At 43.1% G+C, this 14,593-nt stretch overlaps 1 long non-coding RNA gene across 1 annotated transcript in view; it reads left to right on the forward strand.

The window, feature by feature from the left end:
• LOC122464218 overlaps nucleotides 1–14,270 on the forward strand; it is a 94,188-nt gene extending 79,918 nt beyond the window's left edge. The window contains exons 2-3 of the long non-coding RNA XR_006288158.1: nucleotides 7,400–7,476; nucleotides 13,969–14,270. This is a non-coding gene — a long non-coding RNA (uncharacterized LOC122464218). The remainder of the gene's footprint in view (nucleotides 1–7,399; nucleotides 7,477–13,968) is intronic.
• Nucleotides 14,271–14,593: the final 323 nt, after the last annotated feature.

Genomic DNA, 14,593 nt, shown 5'->3' on the forward strand with positions numbered 1-14,593 from the left:
CATTCCCTATTTGCTTTAGGACAATTTTAAGCCAACCCACATTCTAACCCTTATATACTAAATTGTCGTATTTCCTAGGCTAGTGCTGAAAAGTACCAGAGTTCAATACATAAAGTGAACAAGAACAGCAAAGAAAGCACCACTCAAATTTATAAGAAACTGATTGGATGCCCCAAAATTGAATGTATTGAGAAAAGTTTATGGGTTGAAGAGGAGGAGGATATTTTGAATAATGATAGCCGAATTGCCTGAATGCTTCAGTAGATACCACGACTAACAGACTCCCAGCCTGATCGGAGTGGACCGTTCTTTTCTTGTTCTGTTATTGTGTTTCCTGACTCAAACTCTCTTCTGCTATGAGTGATAGTAAGCATTCTCCCTTGTCCCTTGCCAATCAGAATTAAGTTACAGCTGTCTGCCCCTATAACTGGCTAGGATACATAAACACAAGCATTGCTACGTTAAGTGCTTCTTCCAGTGGTAAGAAAGACCACAGAGACAACTGGACACAGGATGTTGAGCACATGGCATCCCACAGCACTTCCAAAGAGTGGCCATGATGATGAACCCAAAAACAGGCACCAGGAACCAGACTTTGCACCCATCAACTAAAAAGGTGGGATGAAGCAATCCCTGATACTTAAAGGAGTTAGACCAGAACTTTGGATTCCTAAGATGAATAGCTGCTGTACAAAAGAGGTGCATCACTGGGACAAAGGCCTTAGGAGCAGTATGTTGGTTCATTGTCGGATATGAATGTGGCTGCACCACAGAGGAGAGATGCATTTGTATACTGAACTGACTAAGAAGACCCAAGGAAATACTTTGTCTGTGTAAAAAGAAAAGAAGTACTTGTGGCACCTTAGAGACTAACCAATTTATTTGAGCATGAGCTTTCGTGAGCTACAGCTCACATCGGATGAAGTGAGCTGTAGCTCACGAAAGCTTATGCTCAAATAAATTGGTTAGTCTCTAAGGTGCCACAAGTACTCCTTTTCTTTTTGCGAATACAGACTAACACGGCTGTTACTCTGAAATTTGTCTGTGTAGAAAATAATTCGACCACAGTATCTGGTGTGACTGAAGGCAAGAAGGGTGCAGCGTCTATGAGTGTACAGGTTTCAGAGTAGCAGCCGTGTTAGTCTGTATCTGCAAAAAGAACAGGAGTACTTGTGGCACCTTAGAGACTAACAAATTTATTAGCGCATAAGCTTTTGTGGGCTACAGCCCACTTCATCGGATGCATAGAATGGAACATATAGTAAGAAGATATATATAACATACAGAGGAGGTGGAATTTGCCATACAAACTGTAAGAGGCTAATTAATTAAAATGAGCTATTATCAGCAGAAGAAAAAAACTTTTGCGGTGATAATCAAGATGGCCCATTTAGACAGTTGATAAGAAGGTGCAAGGATACTTAACATGGGGAAATAGATTCAATATGCGTAGTGACCCAGCCACTCCCAGTCTCTATTCAAACCCAAGTTAATGGTATCTAGTTTGCATATTAATTCAAGCTCAGCAGTTTCTTGCTGGAGTCTGTTTTTGAAGCTTTTCTGTTGCAAAAGTGTCACCCTTATGTTTTTTACTGAGTGGCCAGAGAGGTTGAAGTGTTCTCCTACCGGTTTTTGAATGTTATGATTCCTGATGTCAGATTTGTGTCCATTTATTCTTTTGCTTAGAGACTGTCCGGTTTGGCCAACGTACATGGCAGAGGGGCATTGCTGGCACATGATGGCATATATCACATTAGTAGATGTGCAGGTGAACAAGCCCCTGAAGGTGTGACTAATGTGATTAGGTTCTATGATGGTGTCACTTGAATTAATATGTGGACAGAGTTGGCATCGGTCTTTGTTGCAAGGTTAGGTTCCTGGGTTAGTGTTTTTGTTGTGTGTTGTGTTGTTGCTGGAGAGTACTTGCTTCAGGTTGGGGGGCTGTCTGTAAGCGAGGACTGGTCTGTCTCACAAGATCTATGAGAGTGAGGGATCATTTTTCAGGATAAGTTGTAGATCTTTGATGATGCGCTGGAGAGGTTTTAATTGGGGGTTCAAGGTGACAGCTAGTGGCGTTCTGTTATTTTCTTTGTTGGGCCTGTCCTGTAGTAGGTGACTTCTGGGTACTACAAGCTATCAGGAACAGTATCCCCGATAATGTCACGGCAAACCTGGTGGCTGACCTTTGTGACTTTGTCCTCACCCACAATTATTTCACATTTGAGGACAATAAATACCTTCAAGTCAGCGGCACTGCTATGGGTACCCGCATGGTCCCACAGTATGCCAACATTTTTATGGCTGACTTACAACAATGCTTCCTTAGCTCTCATCCCCTAATGCCCCTACTTTACTTGCGCTACATTGTTGACATCTTCATCATCTGGACCCATGGAAAAGAAGCCATTGAGGAATTCCACCATGATTTCAACAATTTCCATCCCACCATCAACCTCAGCCTAGACTAATCCATACAAGTGGTCCATTTCCTGGACACTACTCTACTAATAAGCGATGGTCACATAAATACCACCCTATCCCGGAAACCTACTGACCACTCTACTTACCTACATGCCTCCAGCTTCCATCCAGGACACACCACACGATCCATTGTCTACAGCCAAGCTCTACGATACAACCACATTTGCTCCAGTCTCTCAGACAGAGACAAACACCTACAAGATCTCTAGCAAGCATTCTTAAAACTACAATACCCACCTGTTGAAGTGAAAAAACAGATTGATACAGCCAGAAGAGTACCCAGAAGTCACCTGCTACAGGAACTGATGGGCAGCCACAGACAGAACCCAGGACAGCTGGAGCAGAGATTAAAAGGCCCCTTCCTGAAAAGGGAATGTCTCCCATCTCTGCTTTAAAGTATATATAGCAAGTATTTTGTGGCACAAAAGCATGTATTTGATCTCTAGTGATTATTGCTGAAATTCCTGAGAAGATGGACTCAACATGAGCAGTGGTTAAAGTAGATTGAAATAGGATGGAGAGCTCTCACTGCACCAGCCAAGGAGAAGGAGGAGCACTGCTTTCCCCAAGCCAGGGAGAAAAGGGGGTACCCCCACTGCTTCCTGCACAGAGGGATAGTTGATCTTGTCTCCCCTACTCTTCATCTTCCTTTCTTTTAACCTTTCCTTTCAAGTTGCAGTGGGGGAGGTTTAGGTTGGATATTAGGAAAAACTTTTTCACTAGGAGGGTGGTGAAACACTGGAATGCGTTACCTAGGGAGGTGGTAGAATCTCCTTCCTTAGAAGTTTTTAAGGTCAGGCTTGACAAAGCCCTGGCTGGGATGATTTAATTGGGGATTGGTCCTGCTTTGAGCAGGGGGTTGGACTAGATGACCTCCTGAGGTCCCTTCCAACCCTGATATTCTATGATTCTATGATTCTAACCCCTGGACATGAGCCACTGCAATTACAGATGGGCGGCCGCCCTGCTGTCCTCAGTGGAACCAGTCCGTTGATGCAAATGGTTCCAGTGCATCCAACAGCAGATCTTCAATGCTGATGAGTAAGAGTGCACACTGTCTTATCAGCATTGCTGTGATCCTGCAGTCCTTGCTCAGGGCAAGGCCCTCATTGACTTTAATGGGGGTTTTGCCTGGATAGAGGATCAGTCCAAACTCTCTTTACAATGAGAAGCTGTGAGAAAAAGCATATTTGGCTGCCCTCCATAAAAGCCAGTGACCTAGTTCATATCCGTCTCATCCCACTCTTACCCACAGTGAGTGTGTCTCAGTCATCATGCTTGCTGCATTGTTGTCAAGTCCCTTGTTAACATTTCCCCTTAAAAGTTTGGTCTTTGAGGTCTCGAGGATCACCAGTTTAAACCTCATGAAAGCTAGCTGTACAAAGGAATAAAAACCCTAAATACAGAACAGATGCTCAAGGGCATGTCGGAGATGAATGTATTTTGCATGCGGAGGCATCATCACACTCTTTCACAATCATATCTTCACCTGGGCTCATGTGCTGTACATCTGTAGCTTGTTTGAAAAGCAGAAAATTATAGTGTGGGAGACCCTGAGGTTCTGAAGTGGTCTTTTATCTTGTATTTCCTTTCTTTCCATGGTTTCTCCATGCTTTTTAAAAATCTGGTCAAAGGAAAATGGCAGTAGAATAAGGAATCCTTCTGATTGCTCCATCTAATTACAAAGGAGATTAGAAGAGTTGATTACCTTAAAATTACAAACTGCCTCTTCTTTATTTACCTAGATACTTATGTAGGGTAAAGCCCTTGAAAAGGGACTAGAGATTTTGGGTGCCTCAATGCTTGGGTGTCCAATCTGGCACACCATAAAGGTGCCATGCTTTTGGAGGGTGGATATTCAGTACTTTCTGAAAATTGAGGCTCCTTTTAATATATCTGAAGTTGGGCACCCAAAAACAGTCCTCTGAAAACATTGGTTGCTCTTAACCATGTGGGTCCTAGCTCCCATTGCTGGTATAACTGAGCACTTTGAATATAATAAACACAACCACAAGAGCTGTTTGATTCTTACTTATTGATTGTGCTAGTTGACAAATGTTTCTCATTATTCATTGATAAGCTACTGCCTTTTTCTTTCTTCTGCCTTTTTCCAGTATTTAACTAGCCTAGTAGGGAGCTGTCCTCTTCTGGATCCCCGATTGAGACACTGGAAATGCAGCTCGCCACTGGGGTGCCTGGGGAAAGTCTATACTCTCAAAAGCTGCTAACTAAATTCTTTTAAATGAATTAAAATAACTTTTCCATTTTAAGTAAATGAGTTAATTTAACAGGGGTAAAACCCCTGTTTAAAAAGAAATAGAATTGGTCATCCAGTCACTTGGAGAATGAGCTTCTCCCTTCTTTTCAAATGGTGAGCTATATTGCCTGGGCCTGATCCTTCTCTCAGTTCCACCACCAAAGTTGACTCACTAACTCAGGTGTAAAATGGATCAGACCATCTTTGCCTCAATCTGCTTCCCAGGGGGAGGTTGTCTCTGAGTATCAGCAAGCTGCCAACCCCTGCTAATGGAGTCACTGGGACCATGCACTGAATGGAGGTTCTGAAACAGCAGCAGAAACTTTTAAAAGTAGATGGGACATTCATTTAATATGTACACAGTGGTATCCTTAGTTGGGGCCGGATTCTCCTCTCATTGACACCATTGTAAATCAGCAGTACCATTCACTTTGATGAGGCAAATGGACTTATACCAGAGTAAAACCGGTGTGAGAACAGAACCAAGCCTTTCATTAAGTATTTCTCCAGATACCTAAGGGATTATATGTAATCACTGCAGTTTTCTTTTAACAGATGGAAAAACAGAACCCCATATCATATGGCCAGCTCTCATAATCAATAGGCTGTGGAGGGGAAAAACACCCCTGTAGGAAGATTTGAACCAATCTCCTTATGTTTGTAAAGTAATCCAAGGGATCACTAGACCACCCCATAGCAGATAAGAAATAAGGTGTTTGGGAAGCAAATGAGCTGAATTTTTATACTGAATCACAGTTATATAGCACAGATGTTTCTGCAATTATACCAGTGCTGGGAAAATTCAGGGTGGACTGTCCTTTAAACTTTAACTTCCTCCTTTAGCGTGGTGTTACAGTGTCAGTATGCTCAGTATTAATAACAACACAGGCAGGAGTACAGTGGCCTGCTGAATCCCCACGAAAGGTAGTTATCTTGCATTGCTTGTGCATCTTTTATCATTGTCTTTATTTAGCACGTAAAAGAAGAAACACCTTGTGACAGGTCCTCCCTGGGGTCTCACCTGGAACTGAGGTACAGCTGAGCCCTCTGTCTCACCAATCTGGGTTCCCTCTTGCACTGTGATGTTGTGACAAGCTGCAAAGCCCTACAAGCTTGCACTCACAGGAACATTCACATGCAGGGACCACCCCCAGGTGTGTTCATGAATGCTCTGGCCAGCCACTCAGGAACCCACAAAAGAGAAGCTACAGCCAAAATACTGCCAGCTCCCAAGCCTAAGACCCCAGAGCTGTACCATCCTGCCCTGGTCAAGACCCGAACAGTATGAATTTATTACCCAGTCTGCCACTTCTACAAAGGAAAGAAGACGTAAACCAACGCTTGTTCATGAGCTGAGATTTATCCACTTCACACATCAAACAACACACAGTGTTTTAGGTAAAATATAAAATAGATTTAACTACAGAAAGATAGCTTTTAAGTGATTATAAGTGATAGCAAACAGATCAAAGTAGAAAGAAAAGGAGTACTTGTGGCACCTTAGAGACTAACCAATTTATTTGAGCATAAGCTTTCGTGAGCTACAGCTCACGTCATCGGATGCATTCAGTGGAAATACAGTGAGGACTAATCAATTTATTTGAGCATAAGCTTTCGTGAGCTACAGCTCACTTCATCGGATGCATTCAGTGGAAATACAGTGAGGAGAAAATCTCCTCACTGTATTTCCACTGAATGCATCCGATGAAGTGAGCTGTAGCTCACGAAAGCTTATGCTCAAATAAATTGGTTAGTCTCTAAGGTGCCACAAGTACTCCTTTTCTTTTTGCGAATACAGACTGACACGGCTGCTACTCTGAAACAGATCAAAGTAGATTACCATAAGAAATAAAACAAAACCGCAATCTAAGCCTAATGGACTAATTAGTATTTGAATCAAGCAGTGTCTCTGACCCAGTTATATAGTACAAGCATACACAGACAGGCTTCCTTCTTTCCTGCCTGGGACCAGCACTCCCCCGCCCCCCTTCAGTCTTTTTCCTCCAGTACTTTCAGCTATATTGTTGTAGGGAGAGTGAGGTCCAGTTATGATGTCATTTCTCTCCTTTTATATCTTCTTCCTACTTGCTGGAGAGCTCTTTTGCTGTGACCTGGGTCAAACAGTTCCCATTGTGTAGTGCTAACCCTGAGATGTTTCTATTGTACACAGTTCCTGGGGTAATCCTTGTGCTTGTGTGCATTTCCTCAGTAAGCCATTGACATTGTTTGGCCTTTTTACTGTTGTACCTGAAAGGCTGCTTGGGGTGTTCTCAACCTCACAACATGTTTCAGTAGCACATACATAGCCAAACTTCATAATTTCACATACAATGATAGCACATACAATCCAACGAGATATTAATGTCTAACAGATCAAGACTTATAAAATGATACCTCGCAAGGCATATGTTGTACAAACCATATCCTAATTACATGACAGTGGTGAGGGTGCCAGGGTGTCACTCACCTTTTAAACCAAGGGATGCCCTGCACCCCAAAAGGTTTATAGCTTCATTAAGTCTCCAATCTGCAAATCTCTCAACAATATGGACGAATGTCCAAAGCTTCTATAAATGTCTTTGATCTACAAATTTAGGTTGGAAATCTCTCAAAAGAGAGAGCTTTCTTTTGAGATTGACGTGTCTTCTTACTTCCTGTCAGTGTGGAGTTATCGTGAGATCAACTGGCTGGAACTTGGTGGCGTATGAACAGCAAAGTGTTTTCAGGCCTCCAAAAAGGTGAGAGTTTTGTCTGAAGATTTGGTGAGATGTCTATTGTTAACCCACTGCCAGTTCAAGTAAGGTACAAAAGAATCATCTAACTTGGCAGCCTCTAATGCTGTAGTCCACTAACAAGACACAGGTAGAAACAACTGAATAATACCTGATTGCAAGGGGATGTGGTGTATGGTGCTAGTACTGAGGTTTGCTTATGCATCCTATCAAGGGCCCTGATTCAGAAAAGCACTTACTTCCCATTTCTAGTGTTTTCTTGAATAAAGGTGGACTAAAGCATGTGTGCAAATACTTTCCTGGATTAGGGTTTGCTTCTCTGTTTATCTTATGTGTTTACAGTCTAAAGGTGTCTTTGAACATACCCAATGCTATGGGATCTGAGCATTCATCAATTATACACTTTGCCTTTTTTTATCCTCTGTTCAAAAAGTAAAATAATAGAAATGTTGGCAAACAGTGAGGAGACATGCAAAATGCTCTGAAGGGTGAGAATAGTAGACCTGGGTTAGAAGCTCTTTACGAGGTTATCTTGTGATTTGTCTGTAGTGGTAAAGTGCCTGCGACCCACTCTGTCTGCCAAGAGGGTGCACGTTGGGCAGAGAGTGGGTGAATAGTCCATGGTAGTGCTTCCTCTTCACTCCTTGAGGGGAGATCTGTGTTCCTGGTGGTGCATAGACTCAGCACTCTGAGATTGTGACTGATCTTTCCATGGAGATATGGAGAGCCACTGAGGGGCCAGGGAAATCTGCCTGTCAGCTAGAAGAAGCAGAAAATACTGGTGATGTCTAACGCATGTCTCGTGTGGGTAATATCACAAGCTATTCCCCAAGTCTACAACTCAGATTATGGGAGCTGTGTGCAAGGCTCAGCTCTGCTCTGAAAACATTATAGGCTTTCTTTGTTGGCTGTCAGGTTCAGTTCCTCCTTAAACCAAATTGTGCACTAGCTGGGACAGCTCACCTGAGGAGAGAGACAGAGACGCTCTGAAAAGTCAGTCTTAGGCTATGGCTACACCACAGAATTTACAGTGGTGCAGCTGCAGCACTGCTAGTGCAGATGCTCTGAGCCAATGGGAGAGAGCTCTCCTGTCGACTTAATTACTCCAGCCTCCTCCCCCCAGTGACAGTAGCTATGTCGGTGGGAGGACATAGCGCTGTCCACACTGGCTCTTAGGTCAGTGTAACTTACGTCACTCGGGATGGGGGGGGGGGCTTATTCACACTCCTGAATGACATAACTTATACCTACTTCAGCTGTAGTGTGTACATAGCTTTAGAAACAGAGAGCTCTTGGGGATAAAGAACTGTAGTGCTAGGTAAAGTAATTCCACCCCGCTCCCCACCTCGGAGCCAGAATAATCTGCTCCTCTGCAGGCATAGCTGGATACAGCTGATGAGGATGATGGGGGCTGACATTTACAGACTGTAGCACCTTTCTTCCAAAGATGTCAACATCCCTGAAACACTTGAAAAACGATATCTATCTATATCTGTAGACATACACATACGTAGGGATCATTTCACCCGTCCCTGGAGTGAGTTGCTACTAGGATGGGAGGCAGCAATGCACAGCAATGCTACAAACTCAGGGCAGACAGTTAATTACTCACTTGAATTTCTAAAGAAAGTGATGTATTCAAATGGCTAGTTATATGTATTTCAATAACATCTGAAAGAACCAACCAAGACCAGGACCCCATTGTTGTAGGTACAATACGTACACAAAGTAAGAGAGAGTCCCGTCCCCAGAGAGCTTATAGTCTAAATAGATAAGACAGATGGGAGAAAATGAGTATTATCCCCATTTTACAGAGGCACAGGAGGAAGAGAAACTGAGGTAGAGAAATGAAGTGATTTTCCCCAGATGTCACAGTCAGGCTGTGACAGAGTTGGGACTAGAACACAGATCTCCTCAGTCCGAGGCAGTGCCTTAACCATAAGGACTTTATCTGAAAAATGAGTTGAACTACAGTTTTGCCTCTACTTTAGAAGTATGTACTTGAATTTACTCAGGGGGAAATGGCTGTCAAATGGCAGAGCTTAATCATTGCATTTAAATGCAGATTTGGGGTTCACAAAACTGGACTAAATCTTCCGGAGAGTACATGTCTAAGCTGTGCGTGTAGCTTCTGATGCAAGTAGCCAGTAGGGGACTTAGTCATTACAGCATTGCAACATGATTCTGCAGTGTGGCTAAAACATGGCTTAGTCCTACCTACACAGTCACAAAAACATTGTTATAACATCACTGGGGCACTTGCCTCTTATAACTTGGGCCCCAGTTTTTGGCTGCTTGGTTTTTCCTGCATTATACCTAGGTGAAGGTATCCATGTGTGTAAGTGTTTGCTGGATCAAACCTTTAGGCTGGAACTTTTAAAAACATTTATTTATAATAGCCCCCATGATGTGTGATGCACTTTCCAAACATCCAGGACTCAGAGGAGCTTGCCATCTGAGGACAAACAAGGAGCCAAAGTTTAGGGGAAGGGGAACAATAACAGGTAACTCATATACAAGTTGTATCAGCTCCCTGTAAGTAGCATGGCTGAAGCAGATAGCGGTCTGGCAATGAGCTGAGGGATGGTACTATGCGTAGGCAGCCATATGGAAGAAGGCACAGATTTGGTGATTGTAAAAGGAGCTGACAAGCAAGCAAATGAAGCTGGGAACATTAATGGAGTGAAGAGGATGAGGGTTATGTGAATCATACACCAAATTCCTTATAATGATTACATCACTATTTGGTTCCATCTACACAAGCAAAACCAACGCATGCTATAACCTGGCTGGAGCACTATCATGTTGTGACAACCTTCATTTTGGTAGTTTCTACCATCTCTAAGGTGCATACTTTGATAGAACCACATTCAGAAATCTTGCCAGAACCTTGGTGAGTGATAGTCTGTCCAAAGCATGCATATTCTAAAGGCAATCCCTGTCCACACCTAGAGAACCAAACCATGATAAAACAACGTCAGCTTCACATTGGCCAGAACTGTGTCTGGCAAACATTTTAGTGTGGAATTCTCTGCTCAAGCAAATTGGTATAGCTCTACTGACTTCAATGGAACTATGCCAATTTATATGGGCAGACAATTTGACCTTTTTGATCTTTACAGTAGTTTATCAGTGTCTGTTCCAGTATATGTAGGGTCTGTTCTTGCAGTGGTCCAAGTATCAGATGGAACAGTGATTTCATTCCTGCAAACACTTTTATACTTTGTACATAACTTGATGCACAGGGCTAGTTCCGTTGTTGGGTTGAGTTGCATGTATAAAGTTAAGCATGTGTTTAAAAGCATTTGTGAATCAGCGCCTTGGTCAGAAAGGATTAGTTTTTTCCAGCATTGAGAAAACCCAATAATGAAGGTTTAAGGACCAGATTTTTAGGGCAAATTTTGTTCTCAGATTTGTCTGTTTGCTGCAGGTTTTTGTTTAATAAACAAACAAACAAATAAAAAAACAGCCTAATCCATTTACTACTTCTTTTGCAAAGACCTGGTTACAAAGACAAAAACCTCACCACAGCTGCAGAAGGGAGTAACCAGTCCTCTGTATTATCAGCAGAGCTTGGAGTGTTTGGGATAAAACCACCTGGTGAGTCGACTTCCTTATTCCCTCACGCACAGAGGGAATTGTGTTAAAGTCAATCAGAATATCAAATGGAGGAACATAAGAGGAAAGCAAGACAAACGGAAGATAAAACGGAAGTTGGGCCCAGTTCCAGAACTGTGGAGCCAAACTCTCCTGAACTTCCATGACGGTTGGTTCCAGATTAAAATCTAGAACTGAACCTCCTCTAAATAAACCCCAAATCTTTGACAACACTCTTTGCTTTTCCTGATCTCTAACTCTCCGAATACATTGAAACGTGTGTTGTGATTTGCCCTTTGCTGACATCCTTTCTCCCAGGTCTTTTATGATCTGCATATGTCTAAGTGGTCCTTTGAAGCTTAATAACAAAGGATAATTCTTCAGACTGGAGGAGTCTGAATTGTTTGTGACTGCTCAGGTTTGCCTTAGGAAAGCTGGGGTGTTTACTCTCTTCTTGCTGGGTGCTCAGAACTGCCACTAAAGCAAGTGGGAGCTATGTGCATCCAGTGAGAGAAGTATGTACCCCGATGTATTTTCTTTACATCCCTCATTGCTCAAGCTGTGCTCGCTCTCCCCTCTTCTGGTCCGCTCTCTCACCAAAACAATCAAGCGCAGAGGAAGATCACAAAACAGCGCTCTCCTTGTGAAAGTTACCTTATGGTTTCAGTAGCTCTGTCATCTTGGGGCCTTGCAGCAGTTTCAATTTTCTGGCAGCTTGACTGCTCAGTGGCTCAGTTTTTTTTGACTCTCTCCCTTCACTGGGAGCCTAACTATCTCCAGATGTTCAGGAGCTTTTGCAAGTGAGCGGGAAAGGACTTGATCGCCAGTTTGAGTGTCTGGCAAAGAGCTCACTGCAGCTCTTTGTTTAGGCATCCAGTTTGCCAGGAGAAAGCATGCAGCATAGCCTTACTCCTTAGCCCTGTATATATTTAAATACTCATTACACTCAGCATTAGGTAAGCAGCCCTTCCTTTTCCCACAGCTTAGTTATGTCTAGGCGTCCAGATAGAAAAATAGTAACATGTCATTGCTCTTCATAGTATTTAAAAGTATGTCAGTAAAGTGCACAACAAGAAATGGCCTACGTGGTATAAACCAGTTTCAGATTAGTAGGAGGGCCATAATTATTTAAAGTGATGTAGCTTTTATACATGTGTATACCAAAATCCAACCCCCAAACCACACTCTAATACCAGCCAGTATTTCAGAGAATGATGGCATAATTTTCAGTGTGGAGAAATGATTACTAAATCATAACACTGGCAGAAGCATTGATAGTTATTAAGGGCTAGATCGTGACTTGGCCTATACACCCACACAAGGCAGATATGGGGAGCAATCCCTTTCGTGTCTTTGCAAGAGCTACTTGGACCTTAAGTTCAGGCATGTGGGAATAAGAGGACATTATTCCAGGAGCAGGGGGACAGGGAATAGGCAGAGCCTTGGCTCCACCTCCACTTCATGCCGGTCACCGTAGCTGAGCTGACACAGGGGTGTTGTCATGTCCTACTATACAGGCCTGCAGCAATTTACTCCCATTGGAGCAAGAAGGAGGTAGGGAAGGAAGTGTGATTCAGAACTGGGTCACAAAGCCTCCTGCACCAAGGCTGCTTTGAGGGCAGGCAAAAGGGGCAGTTTGCCTCAGGTGCCTTGTTTTAGAGGGCCCTCAAACTAAGTGGTATTGTGACCTGATGCACTCAGATTTGGCCTGGCTGCCTGTCCTTCAGGACAGAGGTGGCTGGGTCCTAATCTGAATGAGTGGCGCCAGAGTGTGCTGGAGCAGGGAACCAGGCCCAGCCTCATGGGACAGGAGCCGCTGTTGTGGTATGAGCGAAGGGTGGGCTCGCTCTCTGACTTTATCCTTTCCCCATCTCCTCACCCCAGACCTCCCCTCAGTGTTTTTGACCCGTGGTGGTGGTGGTTGTTGTTGTTGTTTTTTGGAAGGGTGCAGGAGCCTCGGTTTCAGAGTTTGCCCCAAGACCCCCAGAACTCTGTTTGGCCCTGCATGCACCACCCTTGTCTCAGATCTGTGTAGAGTTACAATCTAGCCTAAAGGTGTGGGGTGCATGATACATATTTCAGATGATTTTGAAATATTGGAGGGATTATAAAAATTGCCATGATGCAATCAAGAAAGTGAGTATAAACCTTCTAGCCATGATGTACTACTGAAGCGGATTTCTTCAGGGACACATGGGAGAAACAATGGTACAGTCTCAGGAAATGAACAATTAAAGAATGTGTCTTTAATGTAATGGAATTTTTTTTTCTCTTCCTGGTTAACGGCTTACTTGCTTAGGGATGGAGGAAATGTAATACATTTATGATTACTGTCTGTGACTTTGTTATTGAGAGAGTCTGATGAGTTAATGAAATGTTTCCTATATGCCTATGTTGCTTTGATTCAATGGGGTCTCTTGCCAGGGAAAAAACAATAGCAGCGGGTAAGAACATTCCAGCACACACCTGAAAGACGGCAGAAAAGCTATTGGCTTCAAGGATCCTGCATCCTGTCTCCAGATTGCAAGACTTGGTCTGCCAGTGCTGGGAGCTAATAGGACTATAAACAGTTAAAAAGTGACTTGGGCCCAGATCCCCAAAGACATTTAGGTGCCTAACTCTTTGGTCTTTGCAAGGGGGGCGGGATTAAAAGACTGAGCAGGCATTAAAGACACACTCCTGAAAGCAAAAGGAGTGAACTGGATTGTGAATGAAGGGAACGGACTGCCACCCAAATCCTAGAGATCTTGGGGAGTCTCTTGAAAGCTTAGACCTACAAGGATTCCCACATGGTATATGGGTAGACACTGGCAAAGTCAACATGTTTATAGTCTGTTTATTGTTTCCAGATGTTTGTATCTAAAATGCTTTGGTTCTGACTGAACAATATTTTGCTTTCAGAAGGCTGATTAGTCAATGGATGCCACCGGTCATAGCTTCCGAGGAGCAGAGCTGCAGATATTGAACCTAAGGTGGGACTATTGAGGTAATCACAGCACCAGAGGAATCCAGCTCAAGGCTGAGTCTGAGACTGGGAGAATCTTGTGAATGCACCTTGAGAGAAAGAGGTGACATTTGAGCCTGAGATGTGAGTGGGGGCGAACTCAAAGAGACCAGGAGTCAGAGGTGCAGATAGACTTGTCATGGTGACAACAACATCAAAAAATATCCCAAACCCCTTGTATAGTATTACTATAGCATTATAAAATCATTGCTACCTACTGTTTGCTTGTTTTTTTTTTTAAGAAAACCAATCTGGGTTGTTTTTCTTTCTGTTGATCAATAGATCCATGCTTCAATTATAGAGTCATGCTTCAATCACTTGAGTAACGGTTAAACACTCTGTCAGTTTCCAAATGGGCTGCCTACAAATCCTTCTAAAACTCATAAAAAAACAATTAATCATGCAGGCATGGCACTGCCACGCTTTAACGTTTTGACATCTGTTATGACATTATGTGTCTCATTGAGTTACAAGACAGAAAAGAAAACTAATGCAAAAAGTGTGTGTGTGTCTGTGTCTGTG

This window comes from Chelonia mydas, chromosome 2, assembly GCF_015237465.2.
Source record: "Chelonia mydas isolate rCheMyd1 chromosome 2, rCheMyd1.pri.v2, whole genome shotgun sequence".
Lineage (NCBI taxonomy): Eukaryota > Metazoa > Chordata > Testudines > Cheloniidae > Chelonia > Chelonia mydas.